Below are 8,894 nucleotides of genomic sequence, written 5' to 3' on the forward strand. Positions count from 1 at the left end.
CTATAGTATTACACCAAATATTTTTGAATGAATGAAGTCAAATAAAGAAATGCATTGAGCCCCAGTTATATGCTCTGCCGATGGTGTGTGTTGCAGTTAAAATAGAGATAACTGAGTGGAGACTATGGAGAAGTTAACAGAGCAATAAAGAGAATATGTATAATGTAAGAAAATTTGCACTAACTTGGGTAAAGTTGGATATAGATTAGAAAGGAGATTGGTTGCAGGAGAAATGGAAACAGAGTATATTCCACACAATATAAGACCAAGAAGAAATGACATTTTTTTTTATTTTTCTTATTGTCCTTTTGTGTGAATTATTTAAAGAACATATAGCACATACGGACACTGATTTTTTAAAAATACATTGTTTCTCCTAGTAAAGGAAGACAAGTCTTCAAAGAAGATATGAAATCTGGAAAAAAAGCTAAAATTTCAATGGTCAGATATGGAAAATAAGAAAATTCTAGGTTCATAACAAGGCCCTCTCCTATCAACTTCTTATTCCACTACAGGAAAACAACAACAATAACAACAACAACAACAACAAACAACACTGGACAAAGAAACCCATTTCTTCTTCCCTTATTATGGGAATAAACATGGTGGGAAAGTCAGAAATACAGTACACAAGCTTTTGAATGTTGATTCAAGAAACTCTATCTATTCAAACAGTAAGGGACACTTTTATGATTTTTGAAGCAAAGTAAGATGGTTTGAATTATATTTTCACAGGACAATTATGTGAGAAGTCTGCAGGTTTGAGGGGAGGTATGTAGGAGAAGAGACCAATAGTGAAACATTTCAAAATGTAATTATTTCTGAAAGATAGTTTAGAATAAAAAGGTCAGTACTAAACTATAAATCCAAATACCCTCACATTCTAAATAAATTGCCAAACCACTCATACAGAATATGCTTAATGAGTATAGAATGGTTCTACTAGCATTAGTCTTCTATCCTCCACCAGGCAATATAGGAAAGGCAAAAACTTCATGGAGCATTTGATGAAACTAGAGACTGAAGCTTCTGCACAAAAGGGCTGTTGGCATATTACAGAATATGTGGATTATTTCCATTAACTTCAGCCCAGTGAAAAGATGTTAGAGAGCAAATTTGGAGACTTTTCTCATAATGTTTGATCAATATAGCTGAAGCCATGTTTGTAATCCTTCAGCAGTCTTACATTTTTCTTTCCTCTTTGAAGCTAGACATTACTGCATCTGTTTTTATTATTTATTGTGTACACATATGCCCATGTGTCACATATCTATGTACATATACATATACATGCATGCATGTATTAACAGTGATAAAGGATTGTTTTGTGTATATAATCAACAAAACTCACTGTCATAATATATGCTTGAAAGGTTTTTTCCTACACAAAATTGCTTTTAAGATTTATCCATTTTGGTAAATATAAATCAAGTATATTCACTTAGCTGATGTATGATGTTCCACTGTATGAATTTTTGATAACTAATTTATAGTTTCCAATCTTAAATTCTATTTCACTTGCTTTCTCTTCTATCACAAATAAAGCTGAAATGAATAACACTGTACTCCTTTCAATATACAAGTCTAATAAAGTTTTTTCTAGGATGTATTGGTATCAGAGATTTTTTCTGGGTCTTAGGATATAAGGATCATCTAAGACTCTTTTGATATTATTTAATTATAATGATACTTGTGTCATATACACATCTCCCAAAATGTTTAAGCTCTGTTTCTGAACTTTCTATTTTACTATATCAATCTCTTTACCTACCCCTGATCCAACACCAAAAGTCTTGAATGTTACAGATTTAATTTGTGTCTTAAACTTTTATAGGTCATATATTTTTCCTTAGGCTCTATGTTATAATGTCTGGGATATCCTTGGCCTTTAAAATTTCACATGAACTTAAAGATGGGCCTTAAACTTTAATTAATAAAAAGTGAAACAACTTTGGGATTTTGATTTCATTGCTTTGAATTTATACTTTATAAAGAATTGATATCTTTTTAACATTGAGCATCCCCACTCATGAATACATTTTTCCATGTAATTATTTGATTTTTTAAACATTCATTAAAATATTATACATATCCATCATATCCTGCCTTTTTGGCTTATTCCTATGTACTGAAAAATGCTATTACTATAGTAAGTGAGATTTTTTTTTAATTTATTTTATTTATCTTGAGAGAAGGGAATGAGAGGGGCAGAGAGGAGGGTGAGAGTGAATCCCGAAGAGGCTCCACACTGTCAGTGTGTCCAAAACCAGATGTGGAGATCAAACTTACACAGGGTCAGGTCATGATCCAAGCTGAAATCAAGAGTCATATGTTTAACCAACTAAGCCACCAAGGTGCCCCATGAGTGAGATATTTTTAAATTACCTTATAATTTGTTGTTGCGAGCATGTAAAACATTGTTATACAAGTATATATCCATGAACTTGCTGTGCTCAGGTAATATTTAATAAGTAATCAAAAATTCTGTTAGATTTTCTATCAGAAATAAGTGTATTATCTGCATATGAAGAAAATTAATCATTTCTAATATGTGTATCTTTATTATGGTTGCTACTACTACTACCACCACTACTACTAATTCATCTAGGACTGCCCATGTAATAACTGAAGAAGTATAAGCATTGATATTTTTATTTTAATTGATATTAAGGAAATATTTCTAATACCTCTCTCATTTACTAAAATGTGTACTGGCTGGCCCAGTTGGAAGAGCATGCAACTCTTGATATCAGGATCGTGAGTTAGAGCCCATGCTGGGTGTAGAGATTCCTTAAATACAAATTTTAAAACTTAGTAAATACCTATGTAGTAAATAAAATGTATGCAAGTTTTTTCATTTTGTTTTGCTAATCTAATTAGGAGATTTGCTTCTATTCCTTCTTTGTAAAAAATATGAATCTGAGAGTAAGTATGTAAATTTATCAAATTATTTTGCATGTGTTTAAAAACTATAAAATTTTAATATTTTAATTTGATAATAAGGTAAATTTTACTGCTAGAATAAATACTCTAGTGTTAGATATTCATTCTTTGTCTGGTTCCCCATATATGCACCATCTTTGTGTGTGAGTCTCCTTTATTCTCATTCATACTTCTGAGTTTCTATTGCATGGAATTTATTTTTTCCCTCCTCTAAGAACTTTGAAGACTGCATCACGTCACTTCAAATCTAAAATCTCTTCTCAGACCTTTAGAATCCATACCAATGCCAGGTTTTCTTAATTTATGCTGTCTCTATAATCATTACAAGATGTAACATTTTGACTTATATAGCCACTCTTCTTCAAGTTTATTATAAACTGCTTGAAGGAACAAATCTTGCATTAGATTCCTGTTCATCTCTTCCCATTATAGCCTACTGTGGTGTAAGTGGATTGATTCAAAGAAAACAGAGATAGTGACAGAATATATAAATGGGGAGAGGCACACACACAGAAAGTTATTTATTTGAGAAAAAGGAATGAAAAACAGGAATAAAATGTTTAAAAAAAAAAACCCAGCTTAAGATATTGACCAAGCAAAAAGATAAAGAGTAGAAGAATATTTTAGTGGATATTGGATATTGTTCGAAAGTGACTATTTTGAGAAAATTTGGTTTTCTATTAAAGTATCACTGGGGCACCTGGGTGGTTCAGTCGGTTAAGCCTCCGGCTTTGGCTCAGGTCAGATCTCACCTTCATGGGTTCTAGCCCCGCATCGGGCTCTGTGCTGACAGCTAGCTCAGGGCCTGGAGCCGCTTCCGGTTCTGTGTCTCTTTCTCTCTCTGACCCTCCCCCTCTCATGCTCTGTCTCTCTCTGAGCCAAAAATAAATAAAAAAACATCAAAAATAAAGTATCACTGTCATTTGTCCATTATAAAAAAAGTTCACAACTCAACAGCTCTTCTCTGAATGTGGTATCAATATGGGGTGATGAAAAGGGTATCAAATAAATAAAAAGATGTATATATCAAATAAATTTCTGTCATTAATTATTTGACTCTGAGCAAAATGCCAAATAGATTTCCTCTTGGTAATTTTTTTTTCCATTGGTGGGATATAGTTTGCATATAACAACATTTCTGGAAGTGTGTTCTTTGGTACACATTTTTTTTTCTGGAATTGTTGCCTACCATATCATCCCTTACAGATTTACAATGCATCTGAACATGTTCTATAAGATCATAGAATTTTACTAAAAAGAAATCTGTTCTATCATTTTGAAAAAGTACTTGTAAACTAACCCCTGAACAATGATATTTTCAAGGTCATCTTTATGTCATCATTGTTCTCATCTGATAATTCTATTCCAAGCAACCTATTTTGGGGGATAATAATTATTAAACTGCAGAAACAATGCCCCCGTTAATAATCTCATGGACTGCAATTACCTGACATGTATTTCCAGGGTAAGAGTTCCTAATATTTAAGATACACAATCAAATAGAATACTAGAACATCTAAAGTTGTCATGGCAAAATAATATAAAAATCTTTGGCATGATGATTGCATTAGGAAAGAATCAAGGGCCCATTCATGTGCATATCTCAAAAACAAGAAAAGAAATACTCAGTACATATACTTTGTATTCACTGATGCTAATACATTGGATATTTGGAAATAAGCAGACATTTTTGTATTTGCACAGAAAACAGATTATTAGCATCTTCTAGAAAGCCATTTCTTTTAAACAAAATATAGTTAAGATTTTGTGCATCTATATATTACCCTTACAATAAAAGTAATTCAGCAAATGCTAAATGGTATAATTTTTCAATAAAATGCTGAGCATTGATATTTCAGATTATGCAAAAAAAAAAGAAAGAAAGAAAGAAAGAAATAGAATGAAAACATGATTTAGGATTCCGTAAGGGATCTTCTAAACATTTTTCAAAATTATCAGAAATATTCCCTTGATTTTTATCATTTCATTTTTAAAGAAAGGGTTTTTTATATTTGCTAAAAAACACATCATTAGTGATTTTTATTTTGTAGATTCTTTAGTGATAATAAGTTATGACAAGTCTAGACTTTTTTTTAATGTTTCATTTATTTTTGAGAGAGAGAGAAAGAGCATGAGCAGGGGAGGGTCAGAGAGAGAAGGAGACACAGAATCTGAAGACAGACTCCAGTCTCTGAGCTAGCTGTCAGCACAGAGCCCAATGCGGGGCTCGAACCCTCATACTGTGAGATCATGATCTAATCTGAAGTTGGGCACTTAACCGACTGAGCCACCCAGGAACCCCATGAAAAGTCCAGTCTTATGAAAATTGATTGAAAGAAGCAAAAGCATTCAGGAAAAAAAAAACTTTACAAACACAGAATGAGAAAGATTTCATTATTTTACCAAGCTAGTGATATATATAAAATAATAATGTAGGAACAATAAAACATAAAAGATTAAATATAATAGTTGTGATTTCTTTAGGTTAATGTTCCAAGTCATAAATGATGCTCAACAAAGGTAATTTAGAAGCTTGCAGACCTAACAATGACCATTATAGAAAAGACTGAGGAGTACTGCATTCTAATTTTATATCTTGTGATTATCAGGCTTTTATCTCATTATGGTAAGGTCTGTGAGGATAAAAATGGGTACAAATGGCTTTCTATGTTAGCCAGCACAGGTAATAATGAATCTAGAGAATGTCGTTATGATTCAGGAAGGTAAGCATCAGCAAGACAATAGAGTACCTTGACAGAAAGGACAAATAGTGACTCTCTGAATGTTCATATATCTGAGATGCTCTGTGAAGGTTCTGCCTCCTTGTATCTACCCAGTGCAATATTTGAATTCTAGAATGAAATTGTTGTCATTACCAAATGAGTTATATTATACAAAGGTGAAATCACGTTTATTCTTAGTTATGAAAATCACAATAAGAGGTATATTCAAATTGAAATGGATACAAGGTAAATAAATGGTTCTGAAAAGTATTTGAAAAACCAACTGTTGGAAGCTGAGTTTTCAAGTCTGAAGATGAAATAACTCAAAAATAGGATGAATGGTAGGATACCGTGGTTGCTTTTAAATAGTTGAAAAGCAGGAGCACCTTGATCAGTTAAATGCTAACTTTGGCTCAGGTCATGATGTCATGGCTTGTGAGTTTGAACCCCACGTTGGGTTCTGTGCTAATAGCTCAGAGCCTGAAGCCTGCTTTGGATTCTGTGTCTCCTTCTCCCTCTGCCCCTCCCCTGCTCATGTTCTGTCTCTCTGTCTCTCTCTCCAAAATAAGTAAACATGAAAAAAATATATAAAAACAAAAAAAGAAATAGTGAGGGGATCAGATACAATGGTCACTGAGGATATAACCAGACCTCAGAGCAAGAAGGTTAATGATTTCCATGTAAGACATAGATGTATATTCTAGTTGTCTGCCTCAGAAAGTAGTGAACTTCTGTCATGTATGCTCTTAAAAGCACAGCCTGGCAAAAACAGACATTTGCAGAGGAATTACACATCAGAAATTAACATTTTTTTAGGATCTCATCTAACCCTGTTATAGTATAAACTTTAATTTGTGGTTAACCTCTGCAGATTAGGTCTAGACACTAAAAGAGAGTTATATTCTCACTGTATAAATGTTCTGCTTATTCACTGCCATCAAATTATGGAATCAGCTTGTTTCTTTCTTTGCATTACTTCCAAATAAAATCTCTTTAGGGTAAGTCATTAATCTTTTCAGCTTTGTTGTAAATCTGTCATCTCAGAAGGGTTCGTCTATTTTGGTAGAATTTGTATTTCATCTAGAACACTGAAAAATGAATTCTGCATCACATGGTGAAATCTGGAGTTTAATCATTCATCAAATGTGAGCCAACCAATGGATCTTTTGAACCCTCCCTTTTGCCTTCACTGGAATTCTTTCAGCCTTTGTTCTGCATCATAAAAAGGGTCTTAACATGTGGAAGAAATCATCAGAAACTTGAACAAGATTTTATTCTTAGACATGTAAATTTGAACAAATTCTTGACAATGACAGGACTATCAAAGGAATATGGCATGCATCTGGACAGGTTCTCCTGGGTAGCCCCCCAACTGACTGATCTTTGGGCAAGTTAATGGACACCAATGTAAGTAAGCAGTGTCTAACCAGTCACTTTCCATAGTGCAGTCAGCCATCCATCCAGATGTTGCCTCTGCTGCTCTTATTCTTACTGACAAAAATTTGCCAACCCAGTAACCAGGACCTGTAGCAATCTTATTCCTTACACATCCATTGTACTTTTCATTTTATTTCTACAAAAAATTGAGATACAAAAGAATATAACTATACATCGTGTTGAAAATATTGGGAAATAAAAAAATGCACTGACCACCAATTACATTTCTAGCTTAAAACAATACACCAATTCCTTGCTAATGTTCAGTGTATTTGACTAGTGTGCATGATATTCTCATTGTTGTGGAGGTCATGTATCTTCTATTGTGGCTTTCTTAATATCATCCAACTTCATACTTAATGATATGCAAAGACATGTCTAATACATGTGGCCACATCAAAACAATAAATCTTGCAGTTCATGATGTTAACACACTCAAGTTACAATTCTCTGCAGTATGAATGAATAAAGTAATTTATTATAAGAGTTTACTAGAATTTGTTGTACCGATTGTGAGCTGCTTGAAAAACTCTGGTGATAAGCTTTTAAATTATTAATACACGGACTGACGTTGGACAACAAAGATGGCTGCCGGAACAAGCAATTATTGGGAAGATCTCAGGAAACAGGCTCGACAGCTGGAAAATGAACTTGACCTGAAACTAGTTTCCTTCAGTAAACTATGTACAAGTTACAGTCACAGCAGTGCCCGAGATGGAAGACGCGACAGCTCTGACACAACACCCCTTTTAAATGGGTCAAGCCAAGACAGAATGTTTGAAACAATGGCGATTGAGATTGAACAGCTTTTGGCTAGGCTTACAGGAGTAAATGGTAAGATGGCAGAATACACCAACAGTGCAGGTGTCCCGTCTTTGAATGCAGCACTGATGCATACATTACAGCGACATAGAGATATATTGCAGGATTATACACATGAATTCAGTAAAACCAAAGCAAACTTTATGGCAATACGGGAAAGGGAGAATCTCATGGGATCAGTACGAAAGGACATTAAGTCATATAAAAGTGGATCTGGAGTAAATAACAGAAGAACTGAACTATTTCTGAAAGAACATGACCATCTTCGAAACTCAGATCGTCTGATAGAAGAGACAATAAGCATTGCTATGGCAACAAAAGAAAATATGACTTCACAGAGAGGAATGTTGAAGTCAATTCAGAGCAAAATGAATACTTTGGCCAATCGTTTTCCTGCTGTGAACAGCCTGATCCAGCGAATCAATTTTAGGAAACGGCGAGACTCCCTCATCCTTGGCAGTGTTATCGGTGTCTGTACCATCCTCTTGCTGCTGTATGCTTTCCACTGATGGACTGTGTCCAGGGACTCTTGACAACCACCACTTTCACACCCTGAATCAGAATAAGGAAAAGTAGGAAGGAGAGGTTGATTGTCCTGATGATTAGCCTGACCAACGGGATTAATTCAAGACTGATAGTGATGGACTCTGTGACACAGGTTGAGCTGAAGCCACAGATCTTCTGTGCTCTTTTCTAACACACATTTCCTTCTGTTTTTAGTTTAAAAAAGAAAGGTTTTCAGTTGCTTTTGTCTTCCCAGGAGGTAAGTGAACCAATCAGAAACAGAGTTTCTGTGCTTCGGTAATAGTGTTGAAGGCTGATAACAAGCCACCCAAAGCTGGGCTCCAGAAAACCAGGTTTCTCTATATCCAAAGACAGCTTTTCTTTCAGCTACCAGATTGGGTTGTGAATAAAAATAGTTCTTGTCCTTTTATTTTACACTCATGATGAGAAATCACAAGTCATTTC

The 8,894-nt window shown here is 34.2% G+C and overlaps 1 pseudogene; it reads left to right on the forward strand.

Moving 5' to 3' along the window:
* Positions 1–7,678: 7,678 nt before the first annotated feature.
* LOC115304283 lies at positions 7,679–8,607 on the forward strand (annotated as a pseudogene).
* Positions 8,608–8,894: the final 287 nt, after the last annotated feature.

This window comes from Suricata suricatta, chromosome 10 (genome assembly GCF_006229205.1).
Source record: "Suricata suricatta isolate VVHF042 chromosome 10, meerkat_22Aug2017_6uvM2_HiC, whole genome shotgun sequence".
In the NCBI taxonomy this organism is placed as follows: domain Eukaryota; kingdom Metazoa; phylum Chordata; class Mammalia; order Carnivora; family Herpestidae; genus Suricata; species Suricata suricatta.